The sequence below is a fragment of the Pongo abelii genome, chromosome 18 (genome assembly GCF_028885655.2).
Source record: "Pongo abelii isolate AG06213 chromosome 18, NHGRI_mPonAbe1-v2.0_pri, whole genome shotgun sequence".
Classification (NCBI taxonomy): domain Eukaryota; kingdom Metazoa; phylum Chordata; class Mammalia; order Primates; family Hominidae; genus Pongo; species Pongo abelii.
The window spans coordinates 54608363-54623250 of record NC_072003.2 but is presented as its reverse complement, the minus strand read 5'-3'; the positions used below and the strand labels follow the sequence as shown (position 1 = coordinate 54623250).

Genomic DNA, 14888 nt, shown 5'->3' with positions numbered 1-14888 from the left:
CCCTCCAATGGTGTCTCCTCTTACTTGGAGGGAAAGTCAGATCTTTACAATGGTCTGCAAGACCATAAAATATCCCCTCCCCACGCTTCTTCAATCTCAGCTCCACCCACTGTCTCCCTCACTTGTCCTGCTCTGGCCAGGCTTTCTTTTCTGTCACTCTTGTTTCAGGCCCTTTGCACAGCTGTTCCCCTGCCTAGATTGTGAGTCCATCAGATCTCCACACGTGGTTCACACCCTTACTTCCTCCAAGTCTCTGCTTACATGTCACTCAAACATTAAGACCATCCCTGACCACCACTTATAAAACAGCAACTCCACCCCCTTGTCTTCACTATCCCCTCTGCCCCATTTTATTGTTCTTTCTTGAGCTTATTACCACCTGAGGTATATTGGTTTGTGCTGGGCACATAGTAGGCGCTCATAAATATTTGTTGAATGAATGAACAAATGAGACCTGGCAAACACAAGTTCCCATGAAAGTTTCCGTCGGTCTTCTCCTTTCTGAGGTGGAGGGACATCCCCTGGCCCCCAGTCCTCAGTGCCTCATCTTGGAGGGGTTTGCTGCATTCCCTGGAATCTCCAAATGGTGCGGTGGGCGAGCAGAGCTTCACCTAAGCCTTTGAGGTCTGAATCCTGGTGATGGGCATGGCAGGATGGGATGGGCAGTGCCAGCAGTCAGCAGCTGCTGCTTTTCACCTGGGTCAGGGAGAGCAGAGGGGGAAGGGTTGAGGCTGTTGCTGGCGTGGCAGGTGTTTGGACCTGAGTCCTAAAAAGGAGACAGAGCTACTTCACCAGGGAGACCGCAAGCTACACACAGGCTTCCATCATAAACTGCCAAGTTTGCTGTCCTAGGTTTGTAGAGGATTTGTCTGGACTGATGTCCTCCGGGGAAACAGTAATGTGTGTCAGCAATTATGCTTTCAAGTCAAAATGCTATCTTTATCACAGGGCACTCAGGTGATCACTCCAAGGGTTGTATGAAAGGGAGAGGGGCAATAACAGAGCCAAGAGGCTTCAGGAGGCCTCCTTGGGTCTGAGGCAGGGATAGGGGTGGGAGTGGGCATGAGGATCCCCCGCCCAAGCCGTCTGGAGGGCCTTAGTCCAGGCAGCTCACTAGAGACACAAGAACACCCCTGAGCTGGAGCTCAGGAAAGAGGGCCAAGCCACCCAAGGCTGGTTTTACGCTTTTAGTTTTAAGATAGCGATCTTGCAGGAAAATTCCCTGCATTTGTGGAATCATAAATTTTTTAAGGTCTCTTGGCTCCACTTTTAAATTTAGTGCCTGAATAAAATGTTGGCTCGAGCTCCATATTCGATTATTAAAAATCATACTCAGGCCTGGGAGACGAGTATTTACACATCTGCCTGCTCGTCTGAAGACCCACATATCAAAATGTGGCTCCCATCACGGGGCGGCTTCATGAGAAGAGAGGCGTGCGAGAGCTCTTGAGTGCGGCGTTTGTTAAGTGAGGGAGTTGCACTAAGAAGTCTTTAAAACTCTTTCTTGCTTCATGAAAAACATTTGTAAGTATTGTAGACTATACTTTCACCAAATTCATTGTTTTTTCCCTTGATTTTTAAGAAATACATAAATGCATATGGACAGATGTGTGTGCATGTGTGTAAATTAATAAAAGAAAGGTCTGGAAGGGTACACATAAAATTGATAATAGTAGTTCTTTCTGGAGAGGGACCCAGTGTGGAAGGGAGCAGGGTCAAAGGAGACTTTAACCTCATGCTATAATGTTTTTCTAGGAATGCGTAGTCATGCATTTGTTCTTGAATTAAAATTATTTTTTAAACTAGTGCACAATCACTATAGATAATCCAAAGCCCAGAAAAGTGTAAAAAACAAAAATAGAAATTAATCATGTTTCTCTCACCCTAGAGATGGCACTGTTAATATGTTGGCATTTTGGCATTTTATCTTAGGGAAAGTTTTCTAATTACCATGTTCACTCACACAAGGTGTTCATGTCAGTGTTACCAGGACATTGCTTTTATAGGCAGGCAATAGCCTTGGTTTCATTGCCAAAAGTGATGATACATCTTTTTCCCTAAATAAAAATCAACAATAAAATACCCTGGGGAATGAGATGTTGAAAGTGTCCATTTTGGCCCATTTAAAAAACATCTGCACGGTTTATTTTTGGTGGATTATGGATCATAAGAGTTCTAGGCACGAGAAATATTTACCCAAATGAGGGGAGAAGGGGGAAATTACTAACAGAAAAGGGAGAGGTGGAAGATGTTGAGATAAGAGGAAAACTTATAATTTCTGTTTTTAAGAAAATTTAGTTAAAAAGACAGCTTCCTCCCAATGGCTGTATCAGGCCCACAAAAATGTCATAAAAACCCCTGTAGTTCAGGTATGGCTGGTGTGGTGCACTGGATATATCCCTTTAAAAAGGCTGTAAACAGCTAATCTGTATTTTAGAAACTGTTTTTCCACGAACTTGAACTGAATTTCAACCACAGCAACGAAGCACATACACACATACACTTTAAAAGCAACAATCTAGAAAAAACAAACACCATTAACTAGAAAAATTATTTTTAATATTAAATGATTCTCAAAATAATTCCCTAAATATGAACACAATGGTGGTTTTTAACATTTCAAAAAAATATATAGCAACATCTTAAAAGAGATACAGCAAGAACATTTCTGTAAAGAATATGGGCGACTCAGTGACTCAGTTTCCCTTTTAGAAATAAACAGGTGGTTCTGGGTTACAAGGAGATGGACACAGAATAGCTGCAGAATGGAGGATTCCCTATTTAGTAGGAATGAACCAAGAGAAGAACCCTTAAGCAGAACCCCCAGCCGGGGCCCCTGACCCTCACAAAGGCCAATCTTCAGCAATGTCCAGAGGTCAACTCTGCTCCCTGCCCTACCCAGCCTGTGACTGGGTCTCTGGCAGCCAAGTTCCCTCTAGAGGAGGCCCTCAATGTGTATGTAAGTGGCAGGTAACAGGAGACGTGGTTAAGGTTTCAGGTGGGGGTTCAGGGTCCACACTCGAAAAGCAATTTCTCTGTTGCTTTGGTTTAAACATTGCGTCTATCATTTTCAGTCATCTCCATAGCAACTTGACTCTCATAAACATGATTTCCCCACTGGAGAAGCTGGGTCACAAATAAGGAAGACTTGATTCAAACACTAACATCTTCATCCTGAAAACAGACTCTGTAAACTCAGGGATGGCAGGGATGTACAGGGCGTCTGGTCCCAGCTGCACCTGATGCTTCAATCCTTTGAATGACCTAACCCTTTAGGTACTTTCCACTTAAATGCTTCCACGAGCAGGGAGCTCATTACCTTCTCACATCTGAGAGTCAGTAACTTTTCTTTACACTGAATTATAAAATCTATCTCTAAAAGGTCTTCATCCAATCATCTATGCCGCCAGGTCTGCGTGACAACAGGCTGTCACTTCTTCCTGAAGTCACCCCCTGTGTTTCATCAACTGTTCCATGCATGCATGTTTCCTGGTCTCTGTCTTAAGAGCTCATTGCAGTGCCAATGCCCCCCTTAGCTGTGAAGCCTGGAACCCTGGCTGGATTTGGATATCCACAATTCATCTGTTCAAGGCAGGGATCTAACATTTGGAATAGACTGTGTTAATCATGACTCCTTCCACGATAACAGCAGAAAATGACTCAAAAGGGCTTTTGCCAAAATAGGGAGTTGATTGACCCACATCACTAAAAAGTCCCACCATGGGCCTCAGGCATGGCTTGATCTGGGGCCCAATAATGTCCTCAGGACTCAGTCCCATTGTCTCCACTTTGCTTCTGTCTGTTGGATCCTAGGGTGGCAAGATAATCAGACCTCCAGACCTCCATGCTCCAGACCTCCACGTTCACCATACTGGCCTAGTGGAAGGGAGGGCTCTTGTCCCTGATAGTTTGGGTCAAAGATAGTCTAGGTCAAAAGATTCTTGACTCTTATTAGCCTGAATTGCATCATTCGCCCAACCCTGCAAGGGCAGCTGAGAGCACAAGCTCTGATTGGCCAGGCGTGCGTCAAATCCCCACCTGAGTATCAACGTCTCCCAAAACACACATGAACCAAGAATGGGAAACTGCCAGAGGGAACTGGCAGCCCCATTACTAGAAGGAGAAAGAATGGAAGCTGGGGAGCACGGGGTCAGGCAAAATGAGCCAGAGTCCGTGACACTGGCTGAAGGCACGTGGCTCCTGTTCAGGAACTGCAGATGGGACAATGAAGATCTGGAAGAATGTAAGGCATAGCGTGGTGGGTGAACCATCCAGTTCAGGAATGTCCTCTGCAAGCACGGAGCCAGCTTCCCCCTGGGCTTTTGATAAAAGCTTTTCCTCACATGTTGCCCAGCTTTAGCACCATCATTCACAGCTCTCAGGTTGTTGACACATTGTTTAGAGAAAAGTTGATTTTTACACTTAAATTAGGTTGCTTTGAAAAAAAAAACTAGCTGCGCTTTCTTTTCTCTCTCCTTTGCCCCATGCCCTCACTTTATTCGAAGACAATATTCCTGGTCTGTGACCCACCAGAGCTTTTGGGTACTGAATGTAGATGTTGCGCTTAGAAAATGGAGAGTCCAAGCTGCAACAGGGACAGGCCCCGAAGAACTTTGTTATTAAACAGTGGTTGGCACTGGGGCCCCGAGAAGTACTCTGGTGTGATGTGAGAAGAGCCCTCATGGTCAGGAAACTGAAGCCCTACTGGAGTGGCTTTTGCCCTGCATGGAGAAACAGTCTTAGAAACAGGAATGAACATGAATGAGATTGCTTAGTCATCAATGACAGAATGTCAGGACCAGAGGGACATCATGCCTAGATCACACTCTTCCAAGATTTTGATTAAGATACTAAAAGATACCAAAGGACAATATGGGAAAAATATTTCAGTAGATACAGTGACAAAACATTAGCATTCCAATTATACAGCATCCTCTTATACATTTGTTCATCTGGGACATATTAGTTGAACTTAGACAAGCACTCCAGTAGAAAAATAGACTTAACCAGGCAGTTCATAAGGGAATAAATACAGATGAAGATTCAACCTTCATTGCAATCAAGGATGCAATATTAAACAACAAGATGCAATCTTTTGGGCCTATCTAAAAAGGCAAAGGCATTTAAAGTGATGATCCCCAGGGTTGGTGAAGACGTGAGCACACACACCTTTATGCTGCTTGGGAGGAAATGAAGTGATTTAATATTTTGGAGAACAATTTGGAAATTTATATCAAAACCTTCAAAACTATGCATGCCCTTTGTCCCAGGAAATCCATAATGAGGAATTATCCTGAAGAAATTATCAGAATTATTTATAAAGGTTTATTGTAGAAATAACTACTAATGATTTATTGTAATAGCAAAAAGTTGACAAGTTGAAGTCTCCAGTAATGGGATTTGTTAAAAGAACCATGAAAAAATCATATTTTGGAAGATTTTTGTGACATAGGAAATGGTTAACATATACTCAAAATATTAATTTGAGTATTATTAACAAATTATGAGATAATGTGAAATTATGAAAAATATGTGTACGATAAAATATATACACACATACATATGGATGTGCATGTGTAAATATATGTGTGTATGTATGTGTTTATATACGTACACGTATATATTATATAGGCTGGGGGAAGAAGGGCTGGAAGGATAATCTATAGAATATTAATTTTTGTTCTCTCTAGTTTCAGGGTAATGGGTGATTTTTTGTGCATTTTTCTATATTTTCTATCATAAGAAATGTTAGTGATGGCTACTATTTATGGAGGGTTTATCATGTGCCAGACACTGTGATAACTCTCTATATTTATCAGGACATAAGACAGTAGGTTAGTTTACCAGATTATAAATCATATAAAATTATGCCCAGTTTACAGATGAGGAAACTAAGGGTTGTGTCCAACCAAGGCCCTCGCTCTTCTTGTAGACGATGCCCTGATACCCCAGAGCCCAGTGTGCCCCACTGAAAGGACCTTGTTATATGTGGTCTGTAGCGCAGGACCAGGAAAGAGAGTGGGAGAGATGTCTGCCTGCCTTCCAGTCCTCCTTCAATATTTAAGGGGTTCAAATGGTGTGTGTTCTGGGCCAATTTTTTCTTCCCTTCTTTATCCTAAAAGGAAGCAGCCGAGCACACTGGAAGGAGCACTGTGTAGAATTCCAGGCCTGGTTTGCCAGTGTCACCTCGGGCCAGTCCCTTCCTCTCTCTGTGTGTCAGTTTCCTGCTGGGGCTGGACTCCATGATTCCACTCATTCCTGAAAGAGGATCTGTAATAACTCAGGGGCATTACTGGGGCTGGAATAAGCTAGCGCTCTTTCTTTAGGTCCCAAATCAAGATATCTACGCCCACTTCAAAACCCTTGGAGCCCTCTGATGTACCAATGATGAAATCATTCATTCCTTCACGAATTTTTGCAACGAACTCCTGTGTTCCACTTTTATCTAAATGTTCTTATTCAACCTCCACAAGGGATCTGTTGGGTGGGTATTAAATGACTTTTTGATTTCTGGAGAGAAATACATTTTTGTAGCTTCATCAGCCATGAAAGCAGAAAAATCAAAGAGAATTAAGATATTATTGGTGTCCCTCTTTTTGAACGTTCCCAACACATTTAATCTCAGAATTAGCCCTTACTTTATTTGTCATCATCCACCAGCCTTTTAGGGAACCCGCTGAGCATTAAGTGAGGTCTGTTTAGCAGCACAGAGTAAGCTGACATTCACAGTCTATGGGTTCAACTCAGCCATGTCTCTGCATGTGGATGAGGTGGCTGCTGCAGGTGTCACTGTGTGTAAGTGTTGGGTGGGAGGAGAGAGGCCTGGAAGGAAGGGCCCTTGTGAAGTCACAGGACTCCATGCAAGTAAAAGATCCTGTGGGCCCCATGCTGAAAATCCTCCATCAGCAGGCTCTTGAATTTAAACTAAAATTCCAGCTCCTCCCCTGGGGCTCACAGATCTTACCTGAGGAAGCCCTGCCCACCTCTTTGATGGCAGCTCCTCTTCCACTATCCAGCATTCTCAGCTCCAGCACCCTGGCCTTCTTTAGACAGTCCTTGGTGTCCCTTCTGCCTGGAAGGCTCTCCTCCCAGATCATTACCTACCTGGCTCCATCTGGGATCAACTCAAAGGCAGTGACCTGGTTTGTCTCACTCACTGCTGAGAATCTCCAGCACCTAAAACAATGCTTAGTACATAGCAGACCCTTAGTGAATATTTGATACATGAATAATTTTTCCTAGGAGACATCCCTGAGGTCTGCCTGGAGGAGGGGGCATGTAAGCTAGGCCCTAGACACTAAGCAGCTCTCTGGGCCTCTCCTCCTCTGGCCTACTTCACGTTTTGTTTTTGTTTTTTTCCATCTGGACACATACTCTTTCCCAGAATGACCTCATCCGTGCAGATACTGGATTTCAGCTACTATCTTGGTGCAGTCTCTCCCCATGATGCTGTCTCGCAGTCCCCTGCCTTCCCCGCTCTTTGTCCCTTCTCAGCTGTCCTATTTCTGGTGCTTAATTACAGTCCTGCTATGCAGACAATGACGATGCCATCATTCTCAAAAGATGATTGTGTCTGCTCGGTCTTTTGTCCAGAGCAGAAAGACAGCAAGATGGTCCAGATCATAAAAATGCGTGCTGTGTTAGCTCAAAACCATTTCGGAAAGCACTGGAGTGATGTTGTCTGTCACCACACTCATGGGCTCACCCAAACAGCCCATATAGCTCCTGATCTGCTGATCTGCTCTGGGCAGGATGTCTTATTAAATTAATTACAATTTTTCAGACCTAAGCTCTTTTTTTAGAAGCGCTTTTAAAACAGCTTGTGTGTATGTGTGTGTGTGTGTGTGTGTGTGTGTGTGTGTGTGCATGTGTATGATGGGAACTGGAGTTTTTCCAGCCAGGAGCAAATTCAGCCACTAAACAGTTTGGGTGGAAAATGTGCTCCGGCATTCGGCCTGAGTTTAGGCCTTGGCAAACAGAGCTGTTATCTTCACTGGACGCAACAGGCTAAAGGCCAGAGACAAACATTTCAAGGCCCTCTGAGCATGTTTGAGACCAGGTGAGGATGAGTGGGGAAAAAATCATTGGCTCCAAGAGGAGAAGAAAAATGCTATCAACTGCAAATGAATAATAATGTTATCAACAAAACTAGAAAATATTCTCATTTTAAGCTGAAAATATTATGCTTCATAAGGGGTATGAGTATATTTTAGTATTCTGACATGGCACAGGACAGGACAACACAAAGCGGACATGCCCTGCCTGGGGAGATTTTCTGAAGGCCTCGTGGGTAAACGGGGCTGTCTTTCTTTCATCGACCTTACTAGAAACCACCTAGGTTGCTCCGAAAGAGAAAGCTTTTGTGGTGGGATGAGAGAGGCTTTTATTCCTCCATCATAAATCGGAGAGTTTAAACTTCACTGGCAAGAGGAAGATTTAAGAATTAAAATGATGAAAACTTATAAAATCTTTCTAACAGGACGGTAATTGCAGTAATAATCCCCTTTGTTATAGAAGCTACTGTATTATGGGTGACCTTGACTTCCATTATGTACTGTTACCTTTAGCTCAGAATCTATAACTCAGGGGACTATTAATTATCTTGCCATAAGTGCCGGCCAGAGTGGGGGGCTTTCTGAAAGAGTAAATGCCACATCGATATGAAGTGGAGTTTCTCTGCTGCTCGACGGCTGTTATCAGCGATTAGGGTTCAGTAGCCCGTGGTCAAAGCCAGAAGATTATTCCTGCTTAGGTTCCACACCACCTCAAACTTTTCTGATCACCATGACCTCTATCTGTGATTTATCCCAGCTTGTGAAACACAACAGTGTGTATATACAATTTAAACACTCCTACTTCTTCAACCACCACATCCCTGGGGTGTGCTCTGCTGCTAAAAGGTGCATAAAAATAAAACACTCTCTTTTCAAATATTGTTTTCCTTGGGGTATTTTTTTTTTGCAATTTAAAGTTTGTCCCATGGAATGATACATTCCCATCTTCCATCACGTGTTGTTATTGGGATAGAGAACATTAATTATACTATATCCAGCTCAATAAATGTTGACTATCCTATGCTGGGGGTGACACAAAGAATTTTTTTTAATGAGCTAGAAATCAGATTAAAGGAAGGCCTTTCATTTACCATCTTTTTCTTAAAGGGGCTAGCTCGAACCAACATTCTGACTACTCGGCATCCGTTGGAAATCGTATCCTTCGATTTCAATCTTCGGTTACAGCCAAGAAATTATTCTGAGAAGTTCTCAGCAGTCATGACTAACCCCAAAGCAAGATTTCCATTTCCCCCCCAATGCCCTAATTGAATTTAGGGGTCGGTTATGTTTTGCATAGGCATCTACCCCACATCAAGGGCAGACATTCAAAAAGAGTCTTATGGAGTGGATCAGATAAATATGGGCTGCAAATGTGCTGATTTACCCCAGCTTGTAAAACAAAACAATTTACGTATACAATTTAAACATTCTTTCTAGTTTTTCACAAACCACATCCCTTGGGTGTATAATTGAGATTTCCTTGCCACCCAGAAGATAGTGAGATAGTCCGCCGGGCTTTGTTCCCCTTCTGCGGGAGGGCGGCTGGAGCTGTGAGCTGCTGCTTAGAAACGAGAGGCCGGCAGCTTTGGATTCGCGGCTGTCAGATGCTGGACCGGGCCGGCAACGCTAGAGTGCAGGCTGACATAAGGATTACGGATGTGCTGCAGCCAGCCTGCCGGAAAAGGCAGAAGCCTCTGCCAATAGAGGTGTTGTCTGTTACCTTCTTTATTTAGGCTTCGGGAGAAAAACTGGAGCCGAAGTAGGTAGGGGGAAAAGAGGACACGTTTGATGCTCAAAGGCCCCTGCCAGCTTGAGTCACATTGCCATGAGCCGGCTATCCGTATAAAATGCAAAAGCAGCAGCCGGAAAGGCATGCTTTTCTACCTTGGTTCTCCCTCAGTAGAGCCCTGGAGGAGGGGATGTAGATCTTCCCTTAGGTGAGGCTGCGATCTGTCCAAGGATCTAAAATCTGCTTCAATAATCAGGGACCTGGGCATCTTTCTGCTAACTGATGTCAGAATAACTACAGTAAGGTGATCCAACGTAACCATCCATCAGTAAGAGAATGAGAAAGAAATAAAAGAATAAAGGAAGTGACAGAATCACATAATGGAATACTACATCACAGTTAAAAGGAATGAACTAGGTTGACAGTTGGAAAAAGCAAGTTGCAGAATTTCACAAAGACACCAAGTGCTACTCCCCATGGCTTCTGGATTCCTCTAGATGTAGTGAAAGTACAGAAATGAAGGCAAGAAGGAAACATACAACATTCGGTCCAGCCGCTGGAGAAAGAGGAAGGGAAAGAGAAGGCTAAGATAGAGACGGGACAAAAGAAACTTCGGATTTATGTGCGTTGTTTCATTTTTACTAAAGTAATCTGGAGCAAATACGGCTTTTAAAAGACATGCTTTTCTTTCTGTTTTGTGGGATCTTGTTCGTTTGCATTATTCTCAGTACTTTTTGTATTTACAGTGGTTCATTTTAAAGAAAAATAATTAGAAATATGAGTGTAAACCACAGACAGATGCTCACTTTCAACACAGCTCCGGTGTTGGGTCCATAAGCCCCCAAGTCAGAATACAGCTGAAAAGTTGTAGAAGTCAGTCACCTTTATAATTTTAAATGGCACCATTTGGGTGTAATTGAGTCTCTTTTCTCCCCCCCATGCCCCGCCCCTCTCCTTTTAGTCAAATTAAACTTATTGATTAGAGCCCATTAGTATGTAATGGATTGTTAATTTGACTCTTTTTACAAATCATATTTATCTGCACCAATAAAATATTTGGATTTAATATTCATATGTCACATTTATGGTGATGTTGATTGAGGGCCAAGCAATTTGAAGTGAAAGCAGACACTCCGTCCTTTATTCACACAAGGGAAATGCACAATTAGCTCCATGCACTCCTCCAGAGGTGAGAAACTTAAATATAAAGAAAATTTGAGAAAAGGAGAGAAACGTGTCCCCCCCCCCTTTTTTGCGGACATGAAAGAAACTCCACGTAGTGTTTACACACTATTCAGCAATGGACTAGAATTGGTGCATCCTCCTCGTGTGTTACTCAAGTTATTTATAATGTGGTTGCAAAATCCCAGCTAGGAACAAAAAGTCAGATTTTTGGTAAACATCGATTAAGCTGTGGCCTCTTGTACTCATTTCTCCTATAGAGGAAAATAGAGCCCCAAGAAAGATCAAGTCCTTGCCTCCTTTTGCTGGTAGAGGGCACTTAACAGGCAGTTGCTTAAAGGGAAAACATGAATATATTTTCTGTGTATTTCAAATGGATGCTAACTGAATGCTGCAGGTGATATGGCTGCTGGGAATGCAGGAGAAAAATACTGAAAACTGCTGCCATTTATTGAGTGCCTATTCTCTGCCTGGCTCCTAGAATAATGATAACAATATTTAACATATAATACAGCATGAGCATCATCCAGTTGGAGTGGATGCCAGCCGAAAACACAACTGGTAAGCTTTAGTGGTGCACCAGCCAAGTTTCAGTCCTGCTTGCTTCTGCAACAGGAAATGCTACGTTTAAGTTTGTTTAATGCTCAATTAAAGGAGATGCATTTGCCCGGGCTGCTAATGCATTTGATTATTTCTTTTCTTTTTTTTTTTGTACTCTTAACATTTTTTAAGTCTTAAAACATCTTGGCTTTTTTTGTTTGTTTGGTTGGTTGGTTTTTGCAAGCCACTTCAAACCTTTTGAGAAGCAGTCAGGCTATCCATTTTAAATAAATACATGATTTTCCTGATCCTGGCCAAATCTCATTACAAAGAAAACCAAGGCACCATCAGATTCCTTTGTTGCCCAGGGGGTTGTCCTATCAATATTGTATAAAGCAGGCAGGTCATTGGCTAGGCTTCAAATTCTTTTTTGTTATTTCGACCGTTTGGGGTAATACTTGTCGTAATGAGAGCCAATCTTTAAAAATAAAATTTCTTTTCATAAGGTTGGTACAAAAAGAGTCTTGCACAGTCGATGACTGACTGTGACAATATTTGGTCCATGGTCTTTGCAGACAAAGAGCTTGGCTGGTCATCATTAACGATGGTGCATGATTGCTACAACTTTTTTTGACAGTCTGCTTTCTGACAGAAACTGTATGCAGCCTATTGTCAAGTCGTTTTACTGAGCTCAGGAAATTTCCATTTGTCACTTAACAGCCATGTGTCAGAAGCAAGATGCTTTGAACATGAATTGTGATTTCTTTCAGTTATCTTATGAGAATGCATGTTCTTTCCACCAGCATGAAATGACCTAATTTTTGAAGTGGTAACCTTTATTAAAAAAAAAAACGATTAACATTCAAGTTTTCATATTTAACACCATCGTAAGTTTTTTTCCTCTAAGAAACCCAACCCCCTTCAAGGCAGTCATTATGCTAGATAAGTATGTGGTGAGCCAGGATATAGAGAGGAAGTGGGAAGTTTCCCTGGACTCAGCAGAAATTTGGTGTCAGAAGCAGAAATAGCCCCTTGTAAGCACATGGCTAATGGTTACATTGCTCTTCCTTTTCTGCATGGGTTCAAGGGGATAGATTTTTACACGAATATGTCATGGCTCTGGACTGAACTGTAAAATTCTAGAGGATGGGGAATAGAACCCATTTGTTTATTTCTCTCTCCAGGACCTAACGAAGTAAATATTTGTTGATTACATGGTAAATTTGGGGATTAGAAATGTCCTTAAAATCTTGATCAAGTTACTTCGAACTCTGGCAACACTTTTATCATATCTGGACTGAGTATAATAATATTTTAAAGATTAATGAAATGTTGGGCAGCTCTTGTGCTATTTGGCTGTTGCAGGAAAGGAGTCATAAGGCAAAAACATTTATAAAACACAAAATAATGATTTATACAGTAAGTTATACTCCCTCAGGCAAAGATGTTATATAAACCACAAGGTATTTGGCCACTGCAACACATGTAAGATGTCTTAAATACCATGAGATTTATAAATATTTTTAATAGTTAAATTTAACTTCGAAAGTTACCTAATATTCAATGAGGTTTGAGGTTGGAACTTGTTTTTCTTTTTTGCATTTGAATGTGCTTCATTTAGGTTGATGCAAGCAAGTTAGTGTGGGTGCTTAATAGCATATCATAAAGGATTTAACTTAATTCCACCATAATGAATTAATTCTCTCAGTGACACTGTTTTCATTATAGATTTAATGACATCACCTTGGCCAAGATTCAGGAATTCAGAACTCTAAGTTACCCTGAACTATCTAAAAACGAAAATGGAAAGATAATTCTGCTTCATGTCTGGTGTACTCCAACTGCGGATAAAGGTACGTAGAGAATGTCTATTATTTTGAGTAGTTGAGTTAAAAATAAAACTCCTAACACCAGTGAGGAAATTGGATTCCACATTCTCTTAAACTGTCCCAAGGGACATTTCATTTTACAAAACACGAAACCAAGAAGAAGAAAGCCCTAGTGTTTCTTTTCATTGGCTTATGTCATGATTATCTGTTGTAAACATAAAGGATAAATATGCAATCTTAAATCATAATTCAGGGACAAGTTTTCACCAGCGAAGGAAAGGGGGAATGAGTGTAAAAATATTTATGCTGCATTTTCAAGGACTGTGTTTAATTTCCTTTTGGATTTGTTTATTTTGTGGAATTAGAGGGATGTTGCATCCTATTTTTATAGGCTTGTATTGTTATAGGAATGTTTTGGCAGATGCAAAATTAGAAACAAATTTTGTGTGTTCTCTAGTGCCCTTCAGGGCCTTAAAGGACAGGAACAAAGTATGGCGGTTTGTCACCAGAGCTCCAGGAAGCCACGAGGAAACTGAGCTTAGGAACCAAATTGCTCAAAATGGGAAAGAAATGAAGAAATGTACAGCAGATGCTCTCAGCCTGGAAGTGTAACCTTCGGGAAGAGGCAACCACCAGTCATGCTAATTGGTCTTGAACAATGGTTGTTTGCTCTGAGAGATGAGAGAGAGCACCCTGTTTCTTCCTGATTCTGTTTTATAGACATCTTTCTGGGATTTGCAATTGATAATTATAGACACAGAGATACACTTGGCCTAATTTGCCAGCCTATTTGGAGTCATGGGTGTCACCCTGTATGTCTGGTATATGTGCAGATGGTTTCTGGTGGCTTCAATAAAATCAGAAAACACAAAATCTCTATTTTTTTTTCCAGACAATTGAAAGGGGCTGGTTGTCAGTGCCCTGGGTGTTGAAATGAAAAATATTATGCTGATTTTTTAGAAGTGTTCCTTATGCTTATAGACCCATAACATCACTACACTCAGTTATCTAGGCTAAGTTTAGGGGTGAGGAAGTAGACTCAATCAATACTGGTATCAGGTTGGAATTAGTGAATGCTTTAGCACAGTACATATAATTTCTGATTTCCATTTGTAAACAGAACTCCTGCTTTAATCAGTTCAGTACTTATTAACTCAGCATTTTCCCAACATCATTCATTTGAGTACCACTTTTATGATATTTTTGGCCATGTCTAAGTACTATTTGTACCATCATTTACCTGTTTTTTTAAGCAGACTTACTTTTTAAAAATAAAATAAATTTATTTTAAAAAGAAAGTTTATATCACTTTTATAAAAGGAAACAGTCAAGAAACAAGTACCACCAATAAGAAGTAACCATCAAAATAATGGTTGCTTATCTAAGGCTCCCTGAACCTTAGGCATTTTCATTCTTCATGAAAAGGGAGGTTATTCTGTATCAGAAAGGTGTTAAAGCTGTGGTAGTACCAGTGGAGAATATCTCTTTGATAATCAGAGGATGAAAAGAACAGTGAAAAAAGACTAAAGGATTTGACTTTACTCAAAGTGCTCA

General features: G+C 41.5%; 1 long non-coding RNA gene across 1 annotated transcript; it reads left to right on the top strand.

Moving 5' to 3' along the window:
* The first annotated feature begins 9954 nt into the window (after positions 1 to 9954).
* LOC129050959 (uncharacterized) lies at positions 9955 to 14196 on the top strand. The gene is made up of 3 exons (XR_008514898.2): positions 9955 to 10405; positions 13234 to 13358; positions 13792 to 14196. It is a non-coding gene; the product is annotated as an uncharacterized LOC129050959 (long non-coding RNA).
* The last annotated feature ends 692 nt before the right edge of the window (positions 14197 to 14888 follow it).